This window comes from Lissotriton helveticus, chromosome 12, assembly GCF_964261635.1.
Source record: "Lissotriton helveticus chromosome 12, aLisHel1.1, whole genome shotgun sequence".
NCBI classification, from domain to species: Eukaryota; Metazoa; Chordata; class Amphibia; order Caudata; family Salamandridae; genus Lissotriton; species Lissotriton helveticus.
The window spans coordinates 686,889,037-686,903,506 of NC_136073.1; positions in this window are offsets into that span (position 1 = coordinate 686,889,037).

Consider the following 14,470-nt stretch of genomic DNA (forward strand, 5'->3'; position numbering starts at 1 on the left):
ACAGGGGGGGGCCCATTACCCTCTTCCGGTCCACTCCGCGCCTCCGCCAGTCACAACCCGGTCTCCCCCCCAGCAGGAGCTCCAACAAATTCAACTGTCCCCAAACAAGGTGCGGCGGGGGAAAAGGCACCCAGGCAGCCCGGTCCCAGTTAGCGCTCCATCCTCTGTGGTCACCGCGGCGTCCCAGGGCCGGCGGAATGTATGTAGGCCTCACCTCACATCCACGGCTTCACGCACAACTCTCACGCCGGGACCACAGTGCCTCGTCTGCCAGCCGCACCTTGTTGCCGTCAATCATCCCCCACTATCACCTTGAGGATCGTTCTGTACCTCACTTCTCTCCGCAGGGGGGGTCCCTCATTTCACAGGGCCTCTCGCCTCTTCAGCCATTCGGGGGGTCCGGAGCCCCCTCCGACCCGCCTCGCCACCGTTCGCCACCTGGTCACCCCCGGGTCCGGGGTCCCCATAGAGCCAGTCGTCCCCCGACAGGGCGGGGGAGAGGGAAAACGACGTCTTAGGCCGCCCAGACCTCGCGGGCTCAGTCTTCGGCCTCTCAGTCGGCGCCCCGAGTTGCGGGAACGTGCATAGGCTGCTCCTCCCCAGCCTCGCGTAGGGGCGTTCTCCGAGGTCCGCGGCGGTACCCCAGTCAGCCGCACCTCGTCACCATCGGCTGTTCGAACTGTCCCGCCGGGGATCGCGCGCCTCCTCGCTCACCTCCGCGCGGGGGGGGTCCAGTCGCTCCACAGGGTCTCTCGTTTCTCTGCGACTGTCTCAACGCGCGGCGGCCGCGATTTGCTAGTCGTGGGGGCAAACAGGTCCGCAGCGGGCCGCCGGGTCCCCCGCCGCCCCCAGCGGCGATCTTTACTCAAATTTATTGCGTTTGAGGTCCGGGGGGGGCTCCTCACCTCAGGAATACCGTTTTAATTAGAAAAGTGTCAGGATATTAGGAACACTAGGGCAGGAGCTGGAGGAAAACGCGTCTAGCCGGCCATTTTGTTAAGCCACACCCCGGGCCACTTATTCTTAGAGGGGCAATTTCGATCCATGGATAATTTCTTTGGAGATGCGCAGCCCACGCCATTAGAGATCTTTTATTACGTGCGTCTAAGACAAGGCATGCGAGAAGTGTTGCCGGATTTCCCCAAGGAGCCGGAAAACCTGCCACCGCTGCATGACATGTTGGGGTCCACTGACAGGCGACACCTAGTTTCTAGTATATACAGTAATGTTAGGACACTGCACCAGGGGGGAGAGGGCACAGCTCGTGCGCACTGGAGCGCGGACTTAGGTAGGGAAATCACAGATGCCCAATGGAGTTATTGTTGTGGAATAACCGCCAATATATCGGCCAGTTGTAGGCATAAGATTATACATTACAGGTTTATACAGAGACTCTATTATACACCGGCTAAAAAATACAGATTTCATCTGTCGGATAATGATTGGTGTGACAGATGCCGGGCGGAAGGAGCTGGATTTCTCCATCTGGCATGGGAATGTCCTGGAATATGGGACTATTGGACGCAAGTACACACAGCACTCCAGGCTATGCTAGGGGTTGTTTTGGACAGAAACCCGCTGCTTATGCTTTTGGGATATACCATGCAAGTGCCTAAACAATGCAGGAAATTCCTGACATTACGTTACTACTGGCAAAACGTCGACTGGCAAGTCGTTGGGGGAGGGGAAGCGCCTCGAAATTTAAGGATTGGCTAACAGATATTCTTTACTGTCAGGAACAAACTGCTGTCTATGCAGAAACTCAACCTTTGGCATGTAAGCCTAGAGACATCTGGGGGTCGTTACAAACCTACCTACTAAACAATGTGGAATCGTCTGATGAGGATGATGGGGACAGAAATGGAGATGGAGTGCCCTCCACAGAGTAGTCAGGTATTATATACATACAAGGGGATACCTGCGAGAACATTCAGTGTGGCTGTAGAAGATTATGATATTGAGGTGTTAGACGATGGGAAAATACATATGCATGTTGTAGTATGATGTGATGTGGTGCACTATCAATCCTCGGACAGCACTTTGCCTATAATGAGAAGATAATATGTGTCCTTACGTAGAAACTATCATTGCTAGACGACATTCCTTAAACCTCCGAATTGTAATAGATGGCTATAAGATATGTTATGGTTTGTTTTTTTCCTTCATCACCTGCTGAACTCACTGCTCCTATTGTATGCAACCAACAGAGCGTGTTCGAATGTTTCTATGTATTTCTATTGAAAAACTGTATGAATAAAGGTTAAAAAAAATAACTAATACCTGCTACTCAAGCCATTCTTATAGCTTGGGGGCGTGGGATTGTCTGAAGTGTCACATTTGTGGGGTGTGATAGTTAATAATTGTGCTTAGTCATTAGCAGTACTGACAGGGGAAGCTGCAGTGGCCTCCTGATGAGGGCACGGGCAGTCGCACTGTTTTGGTCCCACTTTTATACACAGCTTCTGGATATATATCTAATGTTTTAAACTTAAGAATTTCTGGGGGTGGGGTTCTCCTTTCAAGCCTCCTCTTCAGACTACTCTCCAGACTCCAAAAACATCTTCACCTTCCACAACAGAAACTGTATACCCACCCCTACCATCAACCAAATGACAATGCTTAGGAAGTCCTAATCTGCTGCTCCTTCCTAACTAAGTCCTTATGGAATTTCTAAAGATAACCCTGTCTCCATGCTCCTCACTTTGGTGTCTGGATCCCTACCCTCCATCAATAGGAATGCAAGTACTACATTTCAACTGTCTAGGTAAGCTGCCCACATCTTCCATCTTGTGTTATCCCAAGCCAGGGTCATCCAAAATGGATCCCACTGCCTTCAGATTTCAGGCTCACTCATACACAGTCATTAGTACTGCGTATATGCTACACATACATTACATATGTACTAAAAAAACAAAGGTTGCCATTGCAAGGCTCCTGGTGCCGTATTATAGAATGATGCTGTGAGAATCTGGCCTGGTACATGATGTTCACTAATGTAAGTGAGCACCTTGCACCAGTCCAGACAACCCTTATAGTGGTTTAAGAGGTCTCTGACAACCTTAGAAAGCTATCCAAGTGGTAGCTGTGGAGAGCAGCCTTCAGGTTTAGTCTTGAAGGAGTGTAAAGCAGCTTGTTTCACCAGAATGCAGACTTATAGTATAGATTAAATGAAAAGGAACCACACAAAGTATTTATGGAAATATGTATTTATTATATAACACTCTAGTATGTTACAGTATCTCCTACACAGAGATAGACGTCAAGGCATACAATACTTTAGCAAAGAAATCACAGTAAATAACACTAATACACGGTGGGCCCCAGGGGGGACCAAACCATATACGAAGAAAGTGCGTATAAGAACTATTGACTCGAGACATGACAATGTCAAGAGGATGTAGAATCGCTGGGACCCCAAGAAACCACCCAAGGTGAGTAGATAGGAATCCCACGGAGAGCATTTGTAGTACGGGCTCCGTACAACTCTACGTGTAAGTCACTTTTGGAAGTTGACCCTGAAGAAACCCCGTGGAAGACAGAAGGTTGGAGAGCCACCCCACCTGTGGATACCGTGGTACCCAAGTTACCTATCCCAGTGAAGCTGGGCAGGGCCGGACTGGGAACAGAAACCGGCCCTGGCACAATGCTCAGCTGCCCTCCTTCCCCCCCCCCGGTGAGTCCAGCTGAGCAGTTTGCAACGGCCAGTTTCGGCCGATTTTGTTACAGGGGGCGGATATTGCCGACCCCCGGTAACAATATCGGCCCCCCAGGGACCCAAAACCGGCCCCCACCCTAGCGGCCTACCGGGGAAACACCCGGTGCCCGCTATGGTCAGTCCGGCCCTGAAGCTGGGTGCATAGATGTGAAGTGGCGTTGGAAACCACAGTCAAACCCAGTGGAGGACTTCAGGAAAGTCCCGCTGCTGGAAGAGGAGAAAGTGTCTGGAGGAATCCAAACGTGAATTCTGGAAGAGGTGTACCTGAACGCAGAGGGGACAGATCCTATGTCACTCAGGGGTGACCATGAGACTTGGAAGACAAATGCCCTCCGATGTCGGGTGCTTCAGGGATGATTTCGATGACCTTGACTCTGCAGCTGTGGGGACCAGGCGATGCTGAGGATGATCAGGAGCCGGATACGAGCTGTCTCACGAAGGATGTTGAGTGCTGAGGTATCGATGTCCGCCGGGAGCACCAACAAGCCTTGGCAAATGCAATCCAAGCAGGAAGTCAAGAAAGAACAAAGGTGGGAACAGCAAGGTCCAAAGGACTCGTCACAAGCAGGAGAGTAAGGGCAGGCTTGAGCAATCAGGGAGCCCAAAATAAACCATGTTGACCCTCAAGAGGACCCACAGGCCGAAGGCACTGGAGTCGCAAGAGGACCTCAAGCAGCTCACCAAAAGATGCAGGCCCCAATGCACACGATGCGGTGGGGCCGAAGATTCTGGTTACTGGAGCTTCTCGAGGTTGGGGCTGCTTGGTGCCCGAAGATCTTCTTGTAAAGATGACAACAAGACTTTGCAACTGCAAAGAAGACGCAGTACCCAGGGGTTCAGTTATTGCAACCCCCACGGAGACTACTGGCCTCAAACTTGGTGAGAAGGTAGAGCAGGTCTCGGGAGCTGTGGAATACCACCACCTGAATTGCAGAGCCCTCCAAGTCTGGAGAGGCTCAGGATCTGCAGACCAGTCGACTTAGTTGCCGTGCCTGGGAATGCAGGGGAGTGTCTCCTTCACTCCAAGGGAGATTACTTTGGTCGTGCTTGATGCTTCACAGGTATTGGAAGGTCCTGTATGATGCACAGCCATGGACAATGCAGAAGACTGGAAGGGAGACGAAGTCCAGAGTGCCCAGACAGTAGAAGTGCAATGGTGTCTGATATGAATCTTATCCCACGATGAATCTAGTGACCTACACCTAGGTAAGCCCCTAAGTACCCTAAGGAAAGTGTTCGGGAAGATTCAGGGGACCCTCCCAGGGAGGAGGTTACTCCCATGTCCTTTGTCCAGTTTCGCGCTAGAGCGGTTGGCTCCCAGGACTGGTTTGAACTGAACTATGCACAGGGACACCAAATGTGCCCCTCATGCAGACTTTCAGGTGCTGGCAAGTGTACTCACCCAGCCTTAATACACTAAATCCTATCTGGGAGTTCGCCTCCCTGTGACAGGATGGCTTCCCCTGCTCGAGCTTGGCCCAGTAGCAGGAGGGCAGAAACGTGTCTCTGGTCGGCAGCAACCATTTTGTGCTGTCCCGGACTAAAAGGCTGGTACCGGTAACACTGAGAGCCTAACGGAGGGCTCTTGGAATCATACCTCCCACAAGGTATGATACCAAATATGATAGGATTAGTTGCAGCCTTTTTTTAAGACTGGGCTCGCGCGGTCATGCAATGCCCCTCTATATAGTATATTGCTGCTTCACTGACAATTTGGGAGAATGGACTCCGTAGGCTGTAGGACTGTCCTGTTCATGCAGGGGCACCCTCTCACTTAGAACCAAGCACCCTGCCCTCAGGATTGTAAACGCCTGCTAGAGGGGTGAATTGTAGGTTTTAAGTGCAGTGACCCTTAGATATAGTAAACATATATCTTTAGTAAGTGGTGTATGCACCAACTTACACAGGCTGCAATGGTAGGCCTGTAGTTCCATTTTGAATGGTCTCTTATGGGTGGCATAATGCATGCTTCAGCCATGGGAGACCTCTGGGGTACCTGCCCTGGGTACATGGGTACCATATACTAGGGACTGACAAGGGTACCCCAGTATCCAATCTGGGATGTACCTAGGTATTGAACACAACAGTTTAGGGAGAAAGCAGATAGACTGGGGTCCTGATTAGCAGGATCCCATCCAGACTAGTCAAAAACCAGCTTCCCACCAGGCAAAAAGTGGGGGTAAACATGCAGAAGGATCCTACCTTCCTACAGAGGCGTGATTTCTCTGCTAGCGCTGGGTGCACCGTGCAATAGGTGCTCTCAGCACTAACAAGGAGAGTAAGCTGAATTAGTTTGAATGCACTGTTCCAAGGACAGCCGCTAACTTGTGCTGCAATGAGAGCTTCGCATTCAAGGGAAATACTGAGCAGCCTTTAAGTAGCTGCTCTGTGTTTCATTCTGTAGGCGGCAACCCACCTGCAATTTTAAGAGGGCAGAGAGATCCCCTTGCAGGCAGGTGCAGTGAGTGAGTGCAGCTGCTTGCAGTGGGATGTCGTGGGGTCCATAGGACCCACTTTTCCACCCCAGAGGGCTGCCATCAGGGGCGCACTGACAGTACGCCATCTTTTAGCTGTCGCACTGTCAGTGCACCTCCTGACAGCTTCTTTGCCTCTGTGCCCTTGTCTATAATACAGAGTGGGTGCAGAGGCGAAGGAATTCCTTTATTTGCATGGGGTCACGCACCCATAGAATACTTTCTGGTTAAGCACTGATGCAATATGTGTGCCAGCACTATCTGTTTTTACAGGAAGGGCCGCACCAGCATCTGAGACCCTTTCTGTAATACCAAAGTGCCCCGGGGTGTGTAAAGCTTGTGCACATGCCTGTTGTGTCGAGGGCACTTTCCATAACATGGCCCCTAGTGCGCCCGTAGCAGATCTTTACCCAAGTAGGGCCAATAGGCCACACTTAAAAAGTTCTGCTCACAATATTAATCTTCCAAAACACATGATTTCTGTATGTGTTTTACCCAGGTAAGGAACAGTGGATATCTGGCCACAATGAGGGCAAGCTTTGTGCACTTCTCCAGGTCATTGGATAAGTCGAGGACCTAATATAATCATGGACAGGCCAAGGCCTCTGTGCACAGGCTTAGCATAATGCCATGTGCAAAATCTTGTACGGGATATTCCCGTCCCAACACCACCTCTAACACGCAAACCTTCCTCTGCCACTGTAGGAACTGAAAAGTTCCCTGCATGGTGATGGACTTGCACCCCTATCCTCAGTTCCACAACTGCATAGATATCTATATGAGAATTTGGCCTGGCATGTGCTGTCCAGTAGTTCTAGTGGGCACCTTGCACCAGTCCAAACAGCCCTTATTGATGATAGGTTTAAAGACAACCTTTACTGAAAGCTATCCTAGTGGTAGCTATGGAGAGCAGCCTGCAGGCTAAGTCTTGAAGGAGTGTAAAGCAGCTTGGTTTACCAGATTATAACCTCTTGAATGTCTAAATGAAAGGAGAACCACACATGGTATATATATATATATATATATATATATATATATATATATATATATATATATATATATATATATATATATATATATATATATAGTATGTATGTATTACTAAACACACTCTAGTAAGCTCTTTATGAGATTACAGAGCAAGATACACAATTTAAATGCAATAGAACTTCAGTAAATAGCACAATTACACTGGGCCCCAGGGGGGAACCAAACCATATATTAAGAAAGTGGTATACGAACCACGACTTGATTAGACACAGTGCCTAGAGCACGTAGAATCGCTGGGACCCCAAGGTAGTGACACGGGATCCACGGGAGATGTGTGCAGTGTGAGAACACAGCCGCAAACTCCGTTAGCTTCTATGGGGAAAGTCGCGGTTGGAATTTTAAAGTTAAAGGACACTTAGGAGAGGACTTTGAGCAAACACCTTTAGACTTAAGGGGTTCTAGGGCCAAAACACACGGGAGCACTGGAGTACTCGAGTTACCTCACCCAGGGAAGCCGGGTACATAGGTGTCAAATGGTGTTGGGAATCGTAGTTGATTGAAATGGTGTTCTGCTGCAAAGTGTTGCTGCCGTGGAGAAAAATAGTGTCTGGTGTGATCCAAGCCTGGATCAAAGATGTGAAGAACCTGAAAGCAGAGGGGACAGAGTCTGGGTCACTTGCGAGTGACCAGCGGCATGGTAGACGAATGCCCACCGATGTTGGGTGTTTCAGGTGCGAAGAGGTGAAGCTTGACTCTGCAGTCACGAGGACCTGGAGGCGTTGACAATGACCAAGAGCTGGATTCGAGCTGTCCCACAAAAGTTGTTGAGTGCTGCGGTGTCGATGCTCGGATTTAACACAACAAGCCTTGGCAACAGCAACCCACGCAGAAAGAGAAAAGATGCTTCAGTGTGGACCAGCAAGGTCCAGGGGACTCCCCAAGCAATGGGGAGTCAGGGCACGTCTGGAGCAACCAGAGAAGCCCAAGGAAAGTTAAAGTTGCCTTCCCAGGGACCCACCAATCGACGGAACAGGGATCGCGAAGGTACCTTGAGAGAAAACACAAAGGGCCGGCAATCTTCGGTGGAAATGCTGCTTGGGGTCTGGTCTACAGGTAACTCATATGCACAGCTTCCAGGATCGGCTTGTCTGCACGACCGTATTTGGTTTTTGTTGAAAATAGGTCTGAGTAGTAGCCGGCGCTCCTGCATCAGCTCGTGGCAAATAGTTATGATATGGACTATGTCCTCCTCTCCTTCCCCGCAAAGACGGCACATTGCTGGCTTTGGAGGGCGCAGCCAAGGGGGCAGATGGTATACAGTCCGTAATAGACCTAACCGTAATTTCAAAAACTTCTCTTTAGTGGTTCTGGAGAAGTTAGAAAGGAGGTAAGCTTGAGGAGTCGCTTTACTGTAGGATTGTATAGTGAGCCAGCCATGCGAACGTTCTGTCAAGGCCGCTTTGTCTTGTAAGATAGACTCTTTTTTAACTATGCTATTTACGATTTTCTTGAAGCTTGCCATGGTCCCAGACGTTGCCCAGAGTTGCCGTAACCCCAACTGGTCCAGTGCAGTGTCCAAGAAATATCTGTCTGGGCAAGTCTCTGTCGTTTCTACTTCTCTCCACAAGCAGAAGTTTAACGTTCCTGTAGGGACATGGACCACCTCAAAAGTTTGGGGTTTTCACCCTTCATCTGTTTTAGCCATAAGAGGGGCTTATGGTCTGTTCGAACAATGAAGTGAGTGCCAAACAAGTATGTCCTCAGCTTCTTCTGAGTCCAAATCACAGCAAAGGCCACCCTCTCAATGACTGACTAACGTTTCTCTCAGGGGGTCAGCCTTCTGCTAATAAAAGCTACGGCTGATCCTGACCTTCATCATTCAATTGTGATAATACAGCCCCTATCCCCCAACTCAGATGCATTTGGATTATTTAGGACTTTGCAGAATGGGAGCAGTGCACATGGCCTGCTTCAGGTCATCAAATGCCTTTTCACAGCTAACTGTCCACTGAACTTTCCTTGGCATTTTCTTGGAAGTTGTCATTCAGGGGGTCACTATGGATCCATACCCCTTGAAAAATCTCCTGTAGTGCCCAGTCAGGTCCAGGAAAGCTCTGACCTGAGTCTGGGTCGTTGGAGCAACCCAGTCCATGATGGACTGGATTTTGCTCTGCAATGGTTGAACCTGGCCTCCACCTACAAGATGGCCCAGGTACACAACCTGACTCTGCCCTATCTGGCACTTAGTAGCCTTGATAGTCAGGCCTGTTTTCTGCAGGGCCTCCAAAACATTTCTCAGCTGGACCAGGTCATCCTCCCAGGTGGAGCTAAAGACAGCAATGTCATTTAGATATGCTGCACTATAGCCTTCCAGGCCCGTTGGGACTTTATTCACCAACCTTTGAAAAGTGGCAGGTGCATTCTTCAAACCAAAGGGCATCACCACAAATTGGTAATGCCCACTAGGGGTAGAAAATGCCGTCTTTAGCTCTGCATCATCAGCTAGTCTGATCTGCCAGTAGCCAGCTGTCAAGTCAAATGTGCTCAGAAATTTGGCTGAGGCCAAAGTATCTATAAACTCATCTGCCCTTGGTATTGGAGGGGCATCAGTCCTAGTGACTGCATTGAGACCCATGTAGTCTACACAAAACCTAACCTCTTTCCTACCGCCCTGGGTGTGAGGTTTGGGCACTAAGACTACTGGACTAGCCCAAGGGCTATCTGAGGGTTCAATAACTCCTAACATCTTCTGGACTTCAGTCCTGATACAGTCCCTGACATGGTCGGGTTGCCTGTAAATCTTATTTTTAACAGGCAGACTATCGCCAGTGTCCACTTCATGAGTGCATCAGGTAGTTTGACTTGGAGTCAGAGAGAACATCTGTCTATACTGATTGAGCACCTGACTGCAATCAGCTTGCTGCTGGGCAGTGAGGCTGCCTGCCAAGGCTACACCATTCACTGACCCATCATCAGGGTTGTGTGAGAGCAGGTCCGGGAGCGGATCCCTTTTTCCTGCTGTCCCTCATCAGTAGCCATGAGCAAGCCCATGTCTGCCCTGTCAACATATGGTGTCAGTATGTTGACATGGAGTCCCCTATGGGGGCTCCTGGGAGTTCCAAGGCTACCAAGTATGTAACCTCTCCCTTCTGTTCAACAATTGTATGGGGGCCACTCCATTAATCCTGGAAGGCTGCTGGGGCCACAGGCTCCAACACCCACACTTTCTGTCCTGGCTGGTAAACAGTGAGGACAGCCTTTTGGTCATGCCAGGCCTTTTGCAATTCCTGGCTAGCCTCAAGGTCTTGGTGGCCTTCTTCATACACTCTGCCATCCTGGAGTGGAGACCAAGTACATAGTCCACAGTAGCCTGTTTGGGATGTTTTAGAGGTAACTCCCATCCCTCCTTCACTAGACAAAATGGACCCCTAACAGGATGTCTACACAGAAGTTCAAAAGGGCTGTAACCAATCCCCTTCTGAGGAACCTCCCTGTAGGCAAATAGAAGGCAGGGCAAAAGGATGTCCCATCTGCGCCTAAGCTTTACTGGGAGACCTTTAATCATGCCCTTTAAGGTTTTGTTAAATGTCTCAACTAAACCATTGCATTGTGGGTGATAGGGCGTGGTGAATTTGTAATTCATTCCACACTCCTTCCACATAGCAGTCAAGTAACTAAACATGAAGTTTGCATCCCTGTGTGATACTACCGCCTTAGGGAAACCCACTCTGGAAAACATTCCCAGGAGGGCCCTTGTCACCACAGGTGCTGTAGTGGTCCTAAGGGGAATTGCTTCTGGCTGGGTACCTGGTGGCATGGTCCACCACCACCAGTATAAACCTGTGCCCAGATGCAGATGCTGTCTGAGGATCCATGGTACCAACTATATCAATCCCCACCCTCTCAAAGGGAACCCCCACCACAGGTTGTCGTATCAGGGGGGACTTTGTGGTACCACCTGCCTTGCCACTGGCTTGACAGGTGACACATGAGCGACAAAACTTGTAGGTGTCTTCAGACATGTGGGGCCATTGAAAGTGAGGGCCAATCCTGTCCCAAGTCTTGTTTTGGCCCAGGTGACCTGATAAGGGAATATCATGGGCTAGTGTTAATAGGAATCCCCTAAACCTCAGAGGTATAACCAACCTCTTGGTGGCTCCAGGCTTGGGTCTCTACTCTGAGTATAGGAGTCCATCATCTCAATAGATCCTATGGGTTCCACTAGCATTCCCAGCAGCCTCAGCGGCAGCTTGCTGTCTGAGGTGTTCAAGAGAGGGGCAGCTTAGCTGCTCCTGGCTCAGATCTGCCTTGGTAGGGCCCCCTGTCCCCAAGAACTCAATCTGATCAGGCTCAAGCTCATCTGGGACAGTCCCTTCTTCAGGACTTAGATCATCTCCCTCAAGAGACTGATCTGTACCCTGAGTCAGGGGGGAACGCACTGCCTTATCCCTACTGCTCCTCCTCTTGGGAGGCACTTGGTCCATTCTTCCAGAATCCAGGGCCTGTTCAGTTTTAGACATTTTGGCCTGTGACCTAGTCACAGCAAACATGTGCAGGGATTCCTAGCATTTCTGCATGGGTGCTGAGCTCTACTTCACCCCAAGCTGAAGTTTCTAAACCATTGCCAAGCAGCATTCAACAGGGAGGTCTGCACTTACCACAACCTTCTTAAGGCCAGTTACCCCTCCCCAGGAGAAATTAACAACTGTCAAGGAATGGTCAGTCCTGACATTGGTACATTTCACCAAGTATGATATGCTCAGGAGCCACAAGATCGTGTGTCACCATTGTGACACTTGCTCCTGTGTCCCTGAATGTCAAAGCCTATTTTCCATTGATCAAAGGCTGCTGTCTGTATTTGCCCAGATTACTGGGACTGGCAAAGGGGGACATATCCATGCCCCCATCACAGATCAGTACAGCCTGAGTTGGAACTGTGACTAGGCCAGAGTCCATCTCAGAACCCAGGGTTAACCCTACTACATGCTTATTCTGAGTACCACCACTTGGAGCTGAATTAGGGGGAACAGTTGCCTTAAGGGCAATGGTGGCTGGAGTTGAGTATTTGGGCTTAGTACAATCACTAGTCCAATGGGTTTTCTGCTTACAGATTTTACACCATGGTTTCTTTTTACCTTTTCCTTTGTTAGATTGGTACTCCCCACCAGATGCAGATTTTTGGGGACCTTAAAAAGACCCCAGGTCTTTACCCTTTCCCCACCCTTATCAGAGTTCTTAGAATCTTGCTTCTTGGAGTCACCTTGGTTCTGAACCTTCTGCCTCACCCTGGTTCTGACCCATTTGTCTGCCTTCTGTCCCAATTCTTGGGGAGAGGTCAGATCAGAGTCCACCAGGTACTGATGCAACAGCTGATTTTGACAATTATTAAGGATCTGCTCCCTCATAATTAAGTTGTACAATCCTTTGAATTCACACACCTTACTGTCAAGTAACCAGCCCTCCAGAGCCTTAGTAGCACAATCTACAAAGTCAACCCAGTCTTGAGTCTGTGCCTTTTGGGTGTCTCTGAACTTAATCCTGTATTGTTCAGTGGTTAAGCCAAACCCTTCAATCAGAGCACTCTTCAAGACTTTGTAATTATCAGCATCCTCTTCTCTTACAGTGAGGAGCTTGTTTCTACCTTTGTCTGCAAAGGAGAGCCACAAGATTGCTGCCCACTGCTCCTGAGGGACCCTCTGTACTTTACAGGCCCTCTCAAGTGCAGTTATCCATTTGTGGATGTCGTCCGCACTCTGGTAGGGAGGGACAATCTTGTTCAGGTTCCTATGGTCATGCGTATGTTCTCTACTTCTAGGGACACTGATGCTACTATGGGGCTCTTGCCCCACGTTTTTGTAAGCTCTCTGGAGCTCCAGGGATTCCCTGTCTAAAGCCAACTGCTCTTTCCTGATTCTGAGTTTTTCTTTTTCAAACTCTAGCAGTCTGCACTTTCTCTCATGGGAGGACTCTCTCCTGTAGGAGGTTGAGGACCTCTGAGAGACAGATGTCCCTACAGATGCACCAGAATGATTAGACTCCTGAGGAGGAGATCTAGGTCTCCTAGGTACACGGTGAATTACCCCTGGAGGGGGAAGAGAGGGCCACTGGGGTTCTCTTCTTCATCCACAGGGAGAATTTGGGTGCCCAGGTTAGAATCATTCTGATCCTCCTGGTCAGCATCAAGGTCCAGGTCTTGGATGTTTTCACCTCCTTGCCTGTCCTCTTCTGCTGCCCTACCCAACCTGCCTGCTTCATCAGACCCTGGGGTCTTTCTGAGATCATCTAAAAGCAATACCTGTATGAGGTGTTGAGTATCTGGGTGTCTCCCTGTCTTCAATTTCCTAGATGTACACATGTTCCTCAATTCTGGAAATGGGACATGGTCACACTTAGTTAATCTAGAGCCACTGTCTTCAACCCTTTAAGACATACTAGTGTGGTGTGGTATCTGCACCTACCTACTCTAGTGGGACTACTAAACTCTCTCTTGAGTTGTTGAAAGGGTGTGCTAAACCCTTGGCACACAACTCTAAGTTCAGTAGAACTTACTTTATTCTATCTTGATTTATATGTACCAATGTAACTATAGTGGTTTTCAGTTAGTCACTCAAAGAGGTTATCTGACAAAGCGATAGCAAGCTTGAATCCAACCGCTGCACACCAATGTGAGAAGTTGGCCTGGCATATGCTATCCACTAGTTCTAGTGGGCACCTTGCACCAGTCCAAACAACCCTTATTGATGATGGGTTTAAAGACTACCTTTATTGAAAGCTATCCTAGTGGTAGCTATGGAGAGCAGCCTTCAGGCTAAGTCTTGAAGGAATGTAAAGCAGCTTGGTTTACCCGATTATAACCTTTTGAATGTCTAAATAAAAGGAGAACCACACAAGGTATATATATACCTTGTGTCATACAGATACTTTGAATCATACTGTGGTTATAGTCTAATTTGATTAATAGGAAATTAGTTATGTATATATTTATATATCAATCAATCAATCAATCAATCATAGCATTTGTATAGCGCACTACTCACCCGGGAGGGTCTCAAGGCGCTTGGGGGAAGGGGTCAGCTACTGCTCGAACAGCCAGGTCTTGAGTTGTCTCCTGAAGGCGAGATGGTCCTGGGTCAGCCGAAGGTGGATGGGGAGGGAGTTCCATGTCTTGGCCGCCAGGTAGGAGAAGGATCTTCCTCCGGCGGTGGCTCTTCGGATGCGTAGTATGGCGACGAGGGCGAGGCTAGTGGATCGTAGCTGGCGGGTGGGCATGTAGAAGGTCAGGCGGTCGTTG